We start from the raw sequence: 18925 nt of genomic DNA on the forward strand, positions 1-18925 counted from the left end.
TTATAGTTCCAAATAACATTACAAAAAAACCCACAAAGCTAAATAAGAAACATATATATATATATATGTCATGTATTTATAGATAAACATACACCAATAAAAATTGTATAATAAACATTTCAATGAATGGAAGTCATAATTCATTATAATTTACATCTCTAATCTATATTAATAATTTATTGGTTTATAAATAACATCAGTTCTGCAGTTCATTGAATAGTTGGGACCATATGTTTAGTTTTCCAGTGCTGAATATTAAATATTTTATTTCTAAACTGAGTTCTGAAGATCCACTTTTTTTATCCAGGTATCAGTTGTTTGCTTTTTTGAGCGATTGGTGTTATGAGCCTTGGTGGAGCAGTGGGCTGATGCCTCCTTAAGTAACACCAGCTGCCTGCAATTAGTGCAGGTTCGCATCCCACCAGGCTCAAGGTTGACTCAGCCTTCCATCCTTCTGAGGTAGGTAAAATGAGGACCCAGATTGTTGGGGGCAATAAGCTGAATTTGTAATAATGCCGCTTGGGGTGTGTGTGAAAGCCCTAACAAGCAGGCATATACATAGAATGAAGGCTACTGCTAAGCTTGTAAGCCGCCCTGAGTCTTCGGAGAAGGGCGGGATATAAATGTAATAAAAAAAATGCATTGTTGTAAATTACTTTGAGACAGTTATAAATGGATAACTGCTGTGTCTGTTTAAACTCCAGACTGCCTGTCTACAGAATTGTTAGTTTGTGTTTGGGGCAGGAATAACTGCTTGAATTCCATTGGCTGCCGCCTATCGGCGGTCTGTATAAATAGAAGCTAAGCGGCAGTTAGTGCTGCTTCTGTGTTAACCTAATAAACGTGTTGTTAGTTTCACATTCACTTCATCAATGCCTCAAAGATCCCAGTACTTAACAATTGGTTTGCTTCATTTTGAATTCATTAAATGTACTTTTTTCAGACTGTGAAAGAAGTTAACTGTTGGAAACAACAATGAATAGATTTCTATTCATTAATGAATTACCTACAATTGGCTTTTACTTTAGTTAAAACAAGTGCCTACATTTCCTTCTTATGTTAGTCTACGACTCTCGACCACAATGGAGCCCAAAATTTCTGTTGCTAAGTGAGACAGTTGTTAGGTTAGTTTTTCCCCATTTAAACTTTAACATTGAAGTTTACAGACACCCATATTTTCTGTTACCAATGTTAAGGCTTTTGTTTTGAAGTTTTCTTTCTTCTATCTTGAAATTTACAGAAAACCCACACAGAGAGATCTTTATTAATATTTTGATTCTCACCACCACCTAGAGCACAAAATGGGAGTGATCAGAACCCTACACCACCAGGATGAAAGTTTATCCACCAGTAAAGAGGGAAAAGAAAAAGAACTAAAACACATCAAGAAATCCCTCAGAAAGTGTGGTTATCCTAATTGGGCCATCAAATCCAAAAACACACAGCAAGAGCACCTCCATTACAGACAAAGAAGAGAACAACAAGCGTAGCAAAAGTGTCATTCCATACATTGCAGGAATATCTGAATAGCTCGGAAGATTTTCAATCAACATAACGTACATGTACACTTTAAACCAGATGTCCTCAACCTCCAGGCCGTGACTCAGTACTGGGCCATGGCCCTTTCAGAACTAGGCCACAGAAGTGGCAGGCGAGTGCACATGCAGCTCCATTTATTCAAGTTGCAGGTCCACATGCGCACCACTTGTGCAAATAGAGCTGTGTGTGTGTGTCTTTGCCCACCACTGCATGGAACCATCCCCTCTCCTCTTCCACCAGTCCCTAAAGCCATTCACATACTTTCAAATATTTCAATATTATGTTTACGCATTTCTAAATAGTATACATTATGTATCATAGAATGCAGTGTTTCAGTTTGGAAGCATTCATGGTAATATTTATGTTCAAAAATAGGATAATGAAATTAATCACATCTCTTAATGCCATCTTTCTATAAATTCCAGAATAAGAGCCTTTGTTGAACACTTAGCACTTTCCAGATGATGTTGCACAATATTCCCAAATATCCTGGCAATTCTACTTGCATCTGATAGAAGTCCTATATTAAAAGGACATAGGATGCTGTTATCTTGCCTTTCAAGTACAGGTAGTCTTCAGTTTACAACCATTCATTTAGTGATCATTGAATGTACAACAAAAAGGTGGCTTATGACCATTTTTCACATTTACAATCATTGTAGCATTCCCATGGTCACATGATCAAAATTTGGATTCTTGGAACTGGCATGAACTGTATTTAATGCAGTTGCAGTATCACCTTTTGTGACATTCTGACAAGCAAAGTCAATGGGGAAACCAGATTCACTTAACAACCATGTTACTAAGTAAACAACTATAGTGACTCACTTAACAACTATGGCAAGAAAGGCTGTAAAATGGAGCAGAATTCACTTAACAACTGTCTTGCTTAATAATGGAAAGTCAAGGGCTACCTGTAGAATATTTGAGGTACACTATTCTCTGGATTGATGACATTCATCATCCATGTATTGCATCGTAGTTATGTATATGTAGGGGTGTGGGTTTATACATATGTTGTATATAGTATGTTTTAGGTGTGTGTCATGTATGTGTTTCACTTTGAGAGTGGGCAACTAAATTTCATTTTTGATGTGTGCTGTTGTGCCCACAGTAAAAATGACAATAAAAATTATCTTGTCATTCATGATTTTTAATGAAGAAATTTTGTCACTGTTTATTAAATTTTAAAGTTAGCTTCACAAAAAGATTATATTAATAATTAATATGTCATTATATTAAACTAAATAGCATATCGTATATAATTACTAAGCCATATTAAAGATGAATGCTTACCTATAAGATAAAATTAGAATCAACTCGCATAAACTGGGGCCTATCAATAAGGAAATCAGGAATCCAGTTACTTAAGGAAGTATTAAAGCCTAATAGGCCCAGTTTATTCATCAAATGCTGAGGAATGATTGTCTTGAATGCTGAACTAAAATCAACAAACAGCATTCGCTGTTCTCTTCTCCTCCAGATGCGTCATACTAAAATGAAGCACGAAGATGGTAGAGGACAGGAAGGCCTGGAGGAACGTTGTCCATAGGGTCGCGATGGGTCGGACACAACTTCGCAACTAACAACAACAACAAAATGAAGCACACAAGAAAGTGCATCATCTATAGAGTAGTTCTTCTAATAAGCAAAATGTAATAAGTCAAATGTAGGGGGAAAGTATGAAACAATATAGTCCTATACCAATCTCTCAAAAAACATCATAATTGAAGTGAGTGTAACCTGATGATAATCATTAAGGCATATAATTATAGATCTTGGGGCAACTGGTACAATGATTGCAGTCTTAAGATAAGATGGAACTGTGGCCTGATGCAACCAAAGATTAAAGATATCTGTAAGAACAGAGGTCACTTAGTCAGTGCCATTTCTCACTTTCAACATCACACGAACCTCCTGAGACATCCAACATGTTCCATTTCCCTGCATAACAATAGCCTTAAGAACACTGATATCCTCCATACACTTTTGAATATAAGCAGACACAGTAGAAGTATACTCATTCACATCAGTATGTTGACCGTACATTGCAGCCTCATTAAACATGTTCCAATTTGTGCACCCAAAACAATCTTGTAGAACTTCCATAGTTCCTGCCAGCCACACTCTTATCTGTTTCATAATTCATAATTCATCTCTCTAATTAATAAAGGCTTATATGCTGGCATAAGCATCACAGAGATGATCTGAAAAGCCAAAATGAGGACAAAATGAGAAAGCCTTAAATGCCTTCTTGATGTTAAAGGTAAAGGTTCCCTGGCACATGTGTGCTAGTCGTTTCCAACTCTAGGGGCTGGTGCTCATCTCCGTTTCAAAGCCGAAGAGCCAGCGCTTGTCCGAGGACGTCTCCGTGGTCATGTGGCTGGCATGACTAGATGCCAAAGGCGCACAGAACGCTGTTATCTTCCCACCGTAGTGGTCCCTATTTTTCTACTTGCATTTTTACGTGCTTTCGAACTGCTAGGTTGGCAGAAGCTGGGATGAGTAACAGGCGCTCACTCTGTTACGTGGCATTCGGGATTTGATCTGCCAAACTGCCAACCTTCTGATCGACAAGCTCAGCGTCCTAACCCACTGAGCCACCACGTCCCTTTTTTTATTGAAAAGTTTTACAAAGTTTAAGAAACATATAAATTGAACCCATCACCCCTTCCCTCCCTCCCCCGACTTCCCAAAGAATACAGGGTATTATGTATAACAATCTTATACAAACATATGCTAAATATCTGTTAAAACATTAACAAACCTTCCACTCTTTAACTCCCTTATAACAAAACTATAATAACTATAATAACACATATTTTAATTGCTAGAGATTATTCATAAGCTATTTGAAACTTTTTAGTTCCATATTTATTTTGAATATAATCAATCCATCTTCTCCATTCCAAAATATATTTTTCTTGCGATTGCTTTTTCAAGTAAGCTGAAACTTTTGCCATTTCAGCCATGTCCATTACTTTAAGTGTCCATTGTTCTATTGTTGGTAAGTCTTCTTTCTTCCAATATTGCGCCATCAGAAGTCTGGCTGCCGTTATTAAATGTAACATCAATTTGGTTTCTATAACAGAACAGTCCAAGATAATACCCAGTAAAAATAATTGTGGAGTAAATCTTATCTTTTTCTTAAAAACTTTTTGAAGAATCCACCATATTTTTATCCAAAAAGCTTTAACATTTTTACATGTCCACCATATATGATAATAAGTTGCCTCTTCACTACCACATTTCCAACACTTAGGTGGTTGATTTGGATACATACATGCTATTTTTTTAGGATCTAAATGCCATCTATAAAACATTTTATAACAATTCTTAAGTTTTGCGCTTGTGTAAATTTTACATTTCTAACCCAGATTTTTTCCCATTATAGGTTCTTGAATATTCTGAGCCCATTTTATCATACAATCTTTAACAAGCTGCGCTTCATAATCAATCTCTATCAATGCATTATATAGCCTTTTTATATGCGATTGACCTTGATCTCTAATTTGTTTTATCAAATTTTCATCAACTCTTGTTATACCAATTTTCTGATCTTCTTTCCACCTAGCTTGTAGTTGTATGAACTGAAACCAAGTCTGTACTACCTTTTCTTCTTTTAATACATTTAAAGGTTTCAGTTGCAAAATGTTCCCTTCCATTCTAAGAAGCTCTTTATAAGTAATCACATCTTGTTACCACTGCGTCCCTTCTTGATGTTAAAAAGTAAAGGTTCCCCCGCACATGCGTGCTAGTCGTTTCCAACTCTAGGGGCCGGTGCTCATCTCCATTTCAAAGCCAAAGAGCCAGCGCTTATCCGAGGACGTCTCCGTGGTCATGTGGCCGGCACGACTAGACGCCAGTAAGCTAAATCCAGAGTATTCATACTCCCAGTAGCAAAATACACATATTGATGAAAATTAGGGCTGCTTTTAAACCAACTTGATTAAAATCCCCTAGCACAATAAAACCCCCTCTGAATGGATAGTTTGCAAGTCATTTACAGTATAGTACAATAAAGAGCACTCAGGGCTTCACTCTTGTTGGCACAGGGGGTGGGTGGGTGGGTGGGATATATACAGCTATGATTAGAATAACAGTAAATTCTCCCAAATAAAAGGGTCTACATTTAACAGTCAAACACTCGATATTAGGAGAGCACTGACTGGAGACCACCTTAACATTAGTACACCATCTCTCATTAATATAAATACATACACCCCACCACAGGATTTTTCACTCAGAACACAGCTCCTGTCCAGCCAAAATGTTGTAAAACCCATCACGCTGATGGCATTGTTCAGAATAGATGACTTTTACCATGTCTCTGTCAAGATTATAGCACAGCAGTCTCTCACTCATCTCCCTGTTCATGGCTAGCTCAAGATTCAGATTGTTCATCTTAGTATCTAAGGAATGAACATTAGCAAACAAGACAGATGGGAGATGCGCACCATGTGGATTAGCTTGTATCCCTGCACAACAACCACACCTTTTTGTTTTTCTTCTTTTTTGATCACAATTCTTCCACCTTTTCCTTAAAAGAGCAATGTTTCCACTGGCCCCCAGATCTCACTGCTGCCACCTCTAGTTCCTCTGAAATCCTCGCTCCCCCTTTCTGGACCTGCCAAAAGTCACATGCAATTCCTTTGCCCCATAAGCCTCGTGACCGCTCCTGCTTCATCTCCCTTGAAAACAGCCCTGGCTGGTAAAAGAATCCATCGCCACGCTAGCAGTCAAATCTTGCTGCTGGCAGAACAATTCCAAACAGCGCAAACAAGTTTTAACAGTCTCACCAATGGTTCCTAAATAGTATTTTGAAACAGTTTAGTGAAGAGAGAGTTTGAAGTAGTAGTTAAGGCATCAGGCTATAAATCAGGAGACTATGAGTTTTAGTTCTTAAAGGTACAAAACCAGCTTGGGCCTTTAGGCCAGTCATTTCTCTCAGCCCAAGGAAAGGGGTAATGGCAAACCATTTCTGAAAAGCCTTGGACAAAAAACCTTGGACAAAAAGCCTTGTCCAAGTAGTCACCAAGAATCAGGCATCATTGAACAGAATGGAAAATAAGTAAAATACCTGACATTGAAATGTTTCACTTAACATTTGTTTAATTAATACAATTAATTAATTAATACAATTAATACAATTTTCCTCAAGTTTGATTTTATTGTTAGTTAAAAGTTATACCTAAAAGGTAACTCCTCAATTTTTATTCTAAAGCCAATGACTACATAGAATCAAAAGTCAAGGATAGGCAATATTCTGGTGCTGATAGCTGGAATTATAATCTTGAAAACACATTGTATTTCCCCCCCCCCAAAAAAAAATTGTTCTCTTTGGTCTGGAATTTGCACTTCTCATGGTAGTTTTAGCTATCGTGGAAATATAATCAGTGACAAACAATCAGAATTTAACAGTACACAAACAGATAAGGATGCTTTCTATTATCTTTTGAAGCCCAAGGAATTATGCTTTATTTTAGGAGCTTATGTTTATTTTATTTTTTTCAAGCCACGAGTATGCACTCCCAAACAAAACATTGGACTACAGCCATGATTTGTTCTTCTTTTCTAAGAATATTGATGGTATCCCTGCAGCTTCCCAAAGCATTGTTGCAAATAAAGAAGTAGCTACAATTTGGTGCTTCACTCTTCAGCATTGCAACTTCCCAAATAATGATCATTATTATGTAATTAAAATACACTTAATAGTATGTCAGATGACACTAAATAAGGCATTTTTTCAAGTAGGTACTATTATGTTTCCTACTTCCGAACTTTATATGTTCATATGTGGTAAGTATCAGCCATTTACTAACAGCTCACTAACTCTAGTATCTTGTTATCAAGTATGGTAAAGATTCCAAGGGCACTGATAAGTACATTGTAATGCTCATTCTGCATACCAGACAAAGGTCATGTTGAGAATGACTAATTCTTTGAGCAGAATATGGTTGCCCGAGGCTTACTAGTTCTCAGTGATAAAAATCTATTTTCTGCTGCCTTTCTGCTGTTTTATGATAATACATTCATTATTAAACACTTTTTATAATATTTATTGCTTGCTGTCCTGATATTTACAGAAAGATGCTTGTTCTTTATATTAATAAAATGTGACTGCTGAAAATAAAATTCATTTTACTGTCACTCATAAATAACATTTGAGATAGCATCATGTTACAAAAATTAGAAATTCTAGTACCATCTGTTAAATAGCGGGTTCTTTGGTGCAGGAATGAAGACACGAAGCTGAGTACAAGCGAAAAGAATGCCGAAGATCAGGAAACTGAGTGATAGAGCCCAGTACATAACACCATCATTTTCAGAATAAGTAGCTTATGCTTCTTAATAAAACATATTACTTTATTTGAAAAGCTCAGCCAGATAACTACTGATTATTATGTACCAGATAACATGGCTACTTTCCCACAAAGTTTTATTTGTTGTTGTTAGTTGCAAAGTCGTGTCCGACCCATCGCAACCCCATGGACAATGTTCCTCCAGGCCTTCCTGTCCTCTACCATCTTCTGGAGTCCATCTAAGCTCACGCCTACTGCTTCAGTGACTCCATCCAGCCACCTCATTCTCTGTCGTCCCCTTCTTCTATTGCCCTCAACCTTTCCCAGCATTAGGCTCTTCTCCAGTGAGTCCTTCCTTCTCATTAGGTGGTCAAAGTATTTGAGTTTTAGCTTCAGGATCTGGCCTTCTAAAGAGCAGTCAGGGTTGATCTCCTCTAGGACTGACTGGTTTGATCGCCTTGCAGTCCAAGGGACTTGCAAGAGTTTTCTCCAGCACCACAGTTCAAAGGCCTCAATTCTTTGGCGCTCAGCCTTTTTTATGTCCAACTTTCACAGCCATACATTGCAACTGGGAAGACCATAGCCTTGACTCTATACACTTTTGTTGACAGGGTGATGTCTCTGCTTTTTAGTGTGCTGTCTAGATTTGCCATGGCTTTCCTCCCCAGGAGCAAGCATCTTTTAATTTCATGGATGCATTCCCCATCTGCGGTGATCTTGGAGCCCAGGAAAATAAAATCTGTTACTACCTCCATTTCTTCCCCATCTATTTGCCAGGAATTGAGAGGGCTGGATGCCATGATCTTGGTTTTCTTAATGTTAAGTTTCAACCCAAGTTTTGCACTGTAACAAGAGGCTCTTTAGTTCCTCTTCACTTTCTGCCATAAGAGTGGTATTATCTCTATATCAAAGTTTTATTACAAAGTGATTTTTAAATTAGGGGATTGCCATACTCCTGTAGAGTTTTACTTTCAAGTATGTCATATTGATTTCAATAACAATTTGCATCAGGGACATGTCTTAAAGATCACAGTGTTTCAAATACAATTATAAAAGGAGAGTTTCCTTGCAACAACAGCTCCTACTTGTGGCCTTATTTTAGAAATAATCTTTCAAACATAATCCAGGTCAGAGGGAATTCGATGCGGTTATCACAGTAAAAAAGCTTGTTGTATCAGCAGATGGCAGCACTTGACTGATCTCTTCTGAACTAAGGAGATAAGCAGGATCTTTACCATTATCTTCAGAGTTGCCAGCCACCTAGATTACTTTGATTCATATATCCACAACAACCTAAATTACTTATTCCCCTGTTAGACATCATAAATTTATGTAAACTTAGGATTTTTTGCACAATGTACATATTTTTTCCTTCATATACAACAAGCTATAATAAAAAATTATGTAGCTCTAGGTTGAAGTGGGGAGTTCTTGGTATTCGCTGAATATAGTTGTTTGCATATAGATGTTTCATTATCCAACTGGTAAAGTTGGGTGATGAAATGTATGCAAAAAAAAACAACAAAACCCCAAGGTCAGAGAGCACCAGGCATTCCACATTTAAGAATGTTTACCATTTTTCTGAAGAGATCCTTCTGCTATCCATTTTTATCTTTATTGCTTTGAAACTTTATTGCTTTGAAAATTTAGTTACCTCACTGTTCCAGGTCATTTAACAACAAAATTTGACTCATCAGCTTCTATACTAATCCTTGGAGACTACACTTCCTGCATGCCGTTCTTGAGAGGATTGTCCATTTATTGCAATGTTCTTCCTGCTCTTTTTGCAGTTACTGATTCATAAGAATTCCTCACATCCCATGGTTGAAAAGCTTGTTTGGAAGTTTTTATTACTTGTGGCTTCTGTGCTCTTAAATTTAACTGTCTAGAAGCTTAATAACTCAGAAAAATTTCTGTCCTCCTATATGAAAAGCTTTTTAAAACTTTAGTGTAATAATGTCTCATCAGGTTTACAGAACCATTCTAATTAGGCACTGGCAGTCTGGGTACGATCCAGCTTGTTTTCTAACATTCCCAATGATAAAAATGCTAAGAGATTGTGAATTTGAAGGTCACAGAATTGGTTATTCATGCAGTGTTATGATTCAGAAGAAGCTTATGATTAGACAGTTCTTATGCTGATTAATCACACTCTCTTTCACATCTCTTTAAGTAACTCTTGTTTATGATATGAGCAGATTCCATTCCAAGGCCTAATAGTAATAGGTGTTATCATTCCCCCTTTTAATTATTACTTTTTGCACACTATTGTTATAAATAATTTAATGAATCTCTTGTTTAGGTAAACATATAAAAATATAAAGCCTTTGATTTAAAGAAACAACGTAAGGCAACTTTGCTGTGACTAAATCCCAGAAACACTTAAAATGTATAATATAGTTATACTTAATATATAACTAATATTCCTAAATACAATTTTACAATTTATCTTTGCCAAGAAAAGATAGCATAGTTTGACACAGTTTGTCAAGATGTAAATGTGGTGCCTACTATAGCATTGTGCTGGGCTAGTGATTTTAGTCATAGAGGAACTGTGTCAGAAATCAGAAATCAACAGTTATTTGGCATTATTAATATAATTATATTTATTGTCACAACCAATATATCAACATTTGCAGAAAAATACTATGACAAAAATCTATTACTTTAATGTAGTTTAATTTAATTAGAATTCTAATCTAAACTTCCATTAAGGAGCCAGTGTAATACTTAATGTCAGAAATCATTTAAAACTAATAGAATAATAATCCCATATCAACTTCCAAGGCTGCATATTACCAACTCAGCACTTCAACAGAAAGACTATTTTAGTTGTAACTGTTATGCTAGCATATAATGAACATGTAGGTTTGAGAAATGGGAAAGCAATGGGCACAAGTGATAGGCATCATGACATCAAAGCATCATCATCATCATCATCAAGTTGGAAGGGACCTTGGTGATCTTCTATCTTAGTCCAACCTCCATATACCATTTCAGACAAATGGTAGTCTGGTCTCTTCTTAAAAACTTCCAGTGTTGGAGTATTCACTACTTCTGGAGGCTGGTTGTTCCACTGATTAATTGTTCTAAGTGTTAGGAAATTTCTCCTTAGTTGTAGGTTGCTTCTCTCTTTAATTAGTTTCCATCCATTGCTTCTTGTTCTGTCTTCAGGTGTTTTGGAGAATAGCTTGACTCCCTTTTCTTTGTGGCAACCCTGAGATATTGGAACACTGCTATCATATCACACCTAGTCCTTCTCTTCATTTACTAAAGGTTCCCCTGCACATGCATGCTAGTCGTTTCCGACTCTAGGGGCCAGTGCTCATCTCCGTTTCAAAGCCGAAGAGCCAGCGCTTGTCTGAGGACATCTCCATGGTCATGTGGTCGGCATGACTAGACGCCAAAAGCGCACGGAACGCTGTTACCTTCCCACCGTAGTGGTACCTAGTTTTCTACTTGCGTTTTTACATGCTTTCGAACTGCTAGGTTGGCAGAAACTGGGACGAGTAACAGGCGCTCACTCTGTTACTTGGCACTCGGGATTCAATCCGCCAAACTGCCGACCTTCTGATCAACAAGCTCAGTGTCCTAACCCACTGAGCCACCGCGTCCCTTCTTCATTTACTAGACATACCCAATTCCAGCAACCGTTCTTTATATGTTTCAGCCTCCAGTCCCCTAATCATCTTCGTTGCTCTTCTCTGTATTTTTTCTAGAGTCTCAACATCTTTTTTACATCATGGTGACCAAAACTGGATGCAGTATTCCAAGCGTAGCCTTACCAAAGCGTCATAAAGTGGTATTAACACTTCACATGATCTTGATTCTACCCCTCTGTTAACACAGCTGCAGCACACTGCTGGCTCATATTTAAGTGATTGTCCACTAGGACTCCGAGACCCTCTCATTGTTACTACTGCTGAGCAAGGTAGTACCTATACTGTACCTGTGCATTTGGTTTTTCTAATGTAGAACCTTACTTTTTTCACCATTGAATTTTGTTTTGTTAGATAATGCCCAATGTTCAAGTCTGTCCAGCTCCTCCTGTATCTTAAGCCTATCTTCTGGAGGATTGGCTATTCCTGCCAGCCTAGTGTCTGCAAATTTGATGAGTTCCCCATCTATCCCCTCATCCAAATCATTGATGAAGATGTTGAATATGCTAGTCCTTATTATGTGTCTGACTACAGCAGGGGTGTCAAACTGCCGGCCCATGGGCCGGATGCATCATGCCAAAACCATGCTCACCCCATTGCCAGCAATGGAGAAAAAGTCACTGTTGTGACATGTCACGTGATGTTGCAAATTTGACAGACTTGGACTACAGTGACTTATTGAATAATATAGGTCCAAGGAATAACCTTATAATGCTGTATATCTGGATTGTTATACAACAGGGCCTACAAAAATAAATATGTGTACAGCCTTCCAAGAACTTAACGTTGCTCTGCCTAGAAGCATGTTGATTTAGAGCAGACATGTGAAACTTGTGACATCAGGTGACATCATGCAACGTATCCGGATGGTTTTGCCATTGCCGGCAATGGGGTGGACGTGGCTTCCAGATAACATGTCTGGCTCGCAGGCGGCAGTTTGACACCCTTGATCTAGAACTACCAGGGGAAAATCCTGTTAAACTGCAATTTAATTTAAAATAAAGGAATGATGCAAACAGAGCAAAGTTCCTGTTCCTGCATTACTCTCCCAGCCACTTCAATAAATCAGTGAGATTGACAAGATCTTTAATTGCCTTTTAATATTATCTTCTACCGCTGTTGGTCCACCCCAATTTGCCTGCTTGCTGGCAGTTCAGTTTCTCAAGTAATTTGAAAAATAAGATCTTACCTTATTTTTCTATATTTAATACGTTTTTTGAAATCTAGATTCTGTAATAGCAGATATTAACTTCCACATTCCCTGGCTTTTTTATATACCAGAATACATACGTAGTTAAATACTTATTGAGATAAAGCCTGGCTAAACTAAACAAACTTCACAGAAAACAGAATGTAAGCTGAACTATTCTCTCCCCGTCTCTCTTTCCGGTTCAAGGTGAAACTCTAGTAATCAAACCAGTTCTCCTGGTTTCATTTGAAACCTCAGGTGAAGAGAATGGGTTTATGGGTTGTGTAGTTCAAGCTGTCCGAAACGCTTGCTTCATTGGTCGCTCGAAATAGTAGTAGGACTCAGTTTTCCAGAAGGCGTTGCTGCCACTAGACGAGCTGTTGCTTCTGATTAGGAAGGTAATCGATTCCACATTTAGGAAACCTACGCGGGATTATCAAGAATCCTGAATCACCCTTAAATTTCTAAGATTATATTTCAGGATAATTAATCGCTGCATGTTTGGGGGAAGATAAAGGTATGATTTTGTTTAAATTTCACGTTTCAAATGTTAAATGAGAAATAGCTAAGATGGATGTAAACGGAGTATTGTGTCACGGGATGAGTGCCCAAGTCTGAGTTTGGCTTTTGGGAAACAACTCACAGCTCCCGTCGTTCCTCGAGCATGTGTCCAATCATGTTATTCCACCCTAGTTTCTACTGTAAAGATTTGTGTGTTAAGCCTTGCTCTGTTTATTCGCTAAGAGTTTGTGAAGTTACCAGCATTTAACAGGAGATACTACGGTAGAGTTTGTGGTTGCACTCAAATTTGAAATTCTCATCCAGGCGAGTGAAGGAGTTCTTTTTCTTTGTTTTGTAGAGCTCATCTTAAAATTATGCACGACACATTCAGGAGCTTATTTTCTCGTTCCAATTTGTGCTATATTCTTGCGGATCGTGCAGTGGATGCCCATCTAGAGCATAAAGAAAGTAATTTCTCTTGCTTGCAAGGATAAATAATAAAGTTTTAGCTTGGACGGTGGAAACGAACTGATTTCTTCGTAGTCGCATAAATCCTAGTTGCTACTTTGTCATGAAGTTCACTAGGGGGCTGAACTACTTAGCAATTCTCGGCCAAACTCTCTTGTTATGTGAGGATCACATGGGCGGGGAGAACAATATCCGCCGTTCTGAGTTTTTGGGAAGCGAAAGTGAGTTATAAATATAAAGGACGTTTTTACTTGGTGGGCGTCTATTCCATTTGCAACTGTACTTTTGTTTCTGTAAATCAGATTTTGTATAGTTATTAAACGGTAGTAGTATTTGCTTATCCATGGCTAACAGGTTTATGACTTACTTAGTTTTTTTCAAACTAAACACCACATTATAGTATCCTGATTATGAGCCCAGGGCAAATAACGCTTAAGTCATGTGGTTCTCACTTGAAAAAAATGTAATATTCAACTGTATCTTTCAGCTATACAAATAGAGCTGCATATCGTAATAAGTCATTATGGCCTATAACATTCTGTGCAGGAAGTAGGTAAAATAAATATTTTTTATCTAAACAATAATAAGCGTTTCAATTGAATGAAGATGAATTAATTGGTTAGAAAACATATTAATCAAGTAAATTAATTTATATTGCTAAATGTATATTTGTATTCCTCAGTGCAGGAAGCTTTAGATAATGGCCAGAGAAATAGCTGTCTAGCAAAGACAGCTAGCATTTTGGCTTCTTAAAGGTGAATGCATTTATTAATGAATAATAATGAAGTGGATGTAACCAGGTAAGTTTTCCTGAAAGATTCTACAGTTTTCTATTTAAAATAATATACCATTTGATAAACAAGGTGGTGCTTATGAAAGTTCTAGAAATGTTCAAAGAAATCTTATAGTTTTTAATTGCATAACTGAATATTATAAACTACCCAGAATTTTTAGGAGCAAGTAGCCCTATTAAATTGATCAATAGCAACAATATTCCTGTAATTTTTTTCTTGTCAATGCATATTCAACTTGATGGGGAAAAAAATTCCTCTTTCCCTTTCTCCTTTCCTGCCCCTTCTTGGAGGCTCAAATGCAAAAGGGGAAACATTTATTTATTTATTTATTTATTTATTTGTTTGTTTGTTTGTTTGTTTGTTTGTTTGTTTGTTTTATATACCGCCCTTCTCCCAGAGGACTCAGGGCGGTGTATAGAGCAAAGTAAGTATACAATAAACCAACAATAAAACAAATAAAACCCCAGATCTACAAATAAAACCCCAGGCCGGCTTGGCCTTAATGCTTTCCTGCCTTGTGATCAAATTCCACTTTTGCCAGTAGTTTGTGGCCACTTAAAAGACTGAAAACAAACCAGGTCCAGTTTATCCCGTGCTTGCATTTAGTGGAGGCATCCACACACAACAGTATAGCAAAACTGAAAATGGGGGCTGTGATAGTTGATCAGAGCTCCTCTGTTTTTATGTGCAACAGCTTTAGCATTTAGGAACAGAGGTAAGTTAGTTGGGTTTTTTATTAATACATAATCCTTAAAAGGACTCTTCTGTAGTTACCCTCTAATTCATACTGGAAATATAGCAAAGAAAAATATTTTCTCCCACTTGGCTTTTTCCTGTTTTCCCCACTGGAAAAGGCTGTTTGCAACACACAAGGAGGGGATACTTTCCTAAGAGCTCACAATTCAAGAATACCAATGTTAACTTGGATTGCCAACAAAGTCCTGACTGTGACAAAACAGAACATAAAATTGCTTTCTCCTTTGAGCCCAAGACTCAATGGATCCAGGATTGAACCTTCCTTCCTTCCTTCCTTCCTTCCTTCCTTCCTTCCTTCCTTCCTTCCTTCCTTCCTCCGTGCTCAGAAGGGGGAGAGATTGCCGGCGCTGCCGGTAGCCATGCTGCCGCCGACTGTAGCTATCCCACACAGGTGGGGGCCAGTCCCGATGAAAGGGACTGTGTGGCTATGAGGCTAGGTCAGCGAATGGGCCATGGAGGTGCTGGTGACAGGCCTGGCACTGATTTACAACCTGGTGGGGGCCATCAAAGCCAGAACACAGTCAATCTTAGATCCACGAGCAGCCCTGGAGCCAGTGAGGGGCCACCCCACCTGTGTTGTTCGCAGCGGGTTCCAATAAGAAGGAGGACAGCAGGCTTTGGCTCAAAACAGCTCTTTTATTTGCCTCACAGGAACAAACAAGTAGGGGACAATCTCCCCCTTATATAGGGATGCCAGCTGGAGGCTAGCCAATCCCTGCCCTCGAATACTTCCCGCCATTCTAGCTCTACCCAATCCGCGCGGACCATGTGTGCAGCTGTCAACTGTAGCCGCGTGTGGAGCTGTCAACTGAAACCGCGTGTGCGGCTGTCAGCTGTCAAAAGGAGCTGACACGCATTCCTTACTTTAAACAGTGTTGTTAATTACATATAATACATCACCGCCTCTGCCCCGCCCCCTGGCGATGCATACAGGAGGCGAAGAGCACGGAGTGCTGGTGTCCTGGGGGAACTCTTTTCTTTTTGAGCGGTCAGCACTTGCGTCCTGTGCACATGCCCAGGGGGCAGGGGCAGCTCCTCGCTTGTCCTTTCCCACCAAAATCTTCTTTTAGATCCTCTCCTCTTTCCCCCCTCCTCCTCCTTTTCAGTGCACCTCCAGCTTCTGGAAGCGCAAATCAGCTGAAGCCCGGCGCTGATCCTGTGATTCTGCCCAGCTCCCATAGCCCTGCAGAAGCAACAATCAGCTTGTAGCCATGTGCACCAATCCTGGGGCTACTTCTGAGCCCTGAGAGCGCTGCAGCTCCAGTTCTTTCTCCCTCAGGCTTCTGCAACACTGCCACCACTACAGTTCATTCTCCCCTGCTCCACTTGTCAGGATGGTTGTGTACCACCGGCCAGGTGCCAAAGTACCATCAGTGGTATGCGTACCACTGGTTGAAAAGCCCTGCTCTAAATCAACAGTATTCATTTCTTCCGTGATCATTGTAGAGCAATAAAAGGTGTTCCAAATGTATAGAATTTTTGAATACATTTTATTTTCAATCCCAAAATTATTTGGTCAGATTTTATATTCGTAGCTATTCACTTTCTTTTATCACTTGCTTTTTAGCCTTATTCAGGTCCCCCCCCCCCGTAGCTTCTTCCAGTTTTATCAGTGGTATGTTGGTGATATTTACTTTCTTTTGTTGTGCCTTGTGGAATTTTGCATATCTGTGATAAAGCCTGTGGTAGGAACAAATTGAACTGTTTTAAAAATGTTTTATATTCTTGGCATTGCTTCAGGCCATAATGCTTAGATATAGCACTATTTTGCTCTTTAAAAAATGTGTGAAATATAATTAGAGTTGAGGTTTTTTAAAAGAAAAAAATGTTAAAGCAACTAAGTGTTTTAAATAGACAATTTATATTTAATAGCACCAGGTGACTGAAAATAGGTACTTGGAAATTTCCTGTTGAAAACCATTTAAATGTTAAATTGGCCAATATCCTGTCATTGCTCTCAGGAGTTATTAAAATTCAGTACTTGAAATACAGGGAGTGCAGAATTATTAGGCAAGTTGTATTTTTGAGGATTAATTTTATTATTGAACAACAACCATGTTCTCAATGAACCCAAAAAACTCATTAATATCAAAGCTGAATATTTTTGGAAGTAGTTTTTAGTTTGTTTTTAGTTATAGCTATTTTAGGGGGATATCTGTGTGTGCAGGTGACTATTACTGTGCATAATTATTAGGCAACTTAACAAAAAACAAATATATACCCATTTCAATTATTTATTTTTACCAGTGAAACCAATATAACATCTCAACATTCACAAATATACATTTCTGACATTCAAAAACATAACAAAAACAAATCAGTGACCAATATAGCCACCTTTCTTTGCAAGGACACTCAAAAGCCTGCCATCCATGGATTCTGTCAGTGTTTTGATCTGTTCACCATCAACATTGCGTGCAGCAGCAACCACAGCCTCCCAGACACTGTTCAGAGAGGTGTACTGTTTTCCCTCCTTGTAAATCTCACATTTGATGATGGACCACAGGTTCTCAATGGGGTTCAGATCAGGTGAACAAGGAGGCCATGTCATTAGATTTCCTTCTTTTATACCCTTTCTTGCCAGCCACGCTGTGGAGTACTTGGACGCGTGTGATGGAGCATTGTCCTGCATGAAAATCATGTTTTTCTTGAAGGATGCAGACTTCTTCCTGTACCACTGCTTGAAGAAGGTGTCTTCCAGAAACTGGCAGTAGGACTGGGAGTTGAGCTTGACTCCATCCTCAACCCGAAAAGGCCCCACAAGCTCATCTTTGATGATACCAGCCCAAACCAGTACTCCACCTCCACCTTGCTGGCGTCTGAGTCGGACTGGAGCTCTCTGCCCTTTACCAATACAGCCACGGGCCCATCCATCTGGCCCATCAAGACTCACTCTCATTTCATCAGTCCATAAAACCTTAGAAAAATCAGTCTTGAGATATTTCTTGGCCCAGTCTTGACGTTTCAGCTTGTGTGTCTTGTTCAGTGGTGGTCGTCTTTCAGCCTTTCTTACCTTGGCCATGTCTCTGAGTATTGCACACCTTGTGCTTTTGGGCACTCCAGTGATGTTGCAGCTCTGAAATATGGCCAAACTGGTGGCAAGTGGCATCTTGGCAGCTGCACGCTTGACTTTTCTCAGTTCATGGGCAGTTATTTTGCGCCTTGGTTTCTCCACACGCTTCTTGCGACCCTGTTGACTATTTTGAATGAAACGCTTGATTGTTCGATGATCACGCTTCAGAAGCTTTGCAATTTTAAGAGTGCTGCATCCCTCTGCAAGATATCTCACTATTTTTGACTTTTCTGAGCCTGTCAAGTCCTTCTTTTGATCCATTTTGCCAAAGGAAAGGAAGTTGCCTAATAATTATGCACACCTGATACAGGGTGTTGATGTCATTAGACCACACCCCTTCTCATTACAGAGATGCACATCACCTAATATGCTTAATTGGTAGTAGGCTTTCGAGCCTATACAGCTTGGAGTAAGACAACATGCATAAAGAGGATGATGTGGTCAAAATACTCATTTGCCTAATAATTCTGCACTCCCTGTAGTTGTAAAAACTATGTGACAGTCACAGTTTAAATACAAAAGGCATTTATAAAGCCTGTTGCTCAATTCCTTGCAAATATATGAATTAGCTAAATCATTTGGCTTTGGTATTACATCAGTGTAAAGGGAAATAGGACAAAAAGATTTTGTTTTCTGAATATTTT

At 38.6% G+C, this 18925-nt stretch overlaps 1 protein-coding gene across 4 annotated transcripts in view; it reads left to right on the forward strand.

The window, feature by feature from the left end:
* The window catches only part of MACC1 (MET transcriptional regulator MACC1), a 75956-nt gene that overhangs the window by 38135 nt on the left and 18896 nt on the right, over positions 1 to 18925 (forward strand). Inside the window, exon 1 of one of the 4 annotated variants that reach the window (XM_083379391.1) lies at positions 13047 to 13206. The exons of the other annotated variants lie outside the window; for them this stretch is intronic. The gene's annotated coding sequence lies outside the window, so the exon portion shown is untranslated. Of the gene's footprint in view, positions 1 to 13046; positions 13207 to 18925 lie in introns of those variants that run through there. 4 annotated transcript variants of the gene reach the window in all.

Source organism: Vipera ursinii (assembly GCF_947247035.1).
Source record: "Vipera ursinii genome assembly, chromosome: Z".
In the NCBI taxonomy this organism is placed as follows: domain Eukaryota; kingdom Metazoa; phylum Chordata; class Lepidosauria; order Squamata; family Viperidae; genus Vipera; species Vipera ursinii.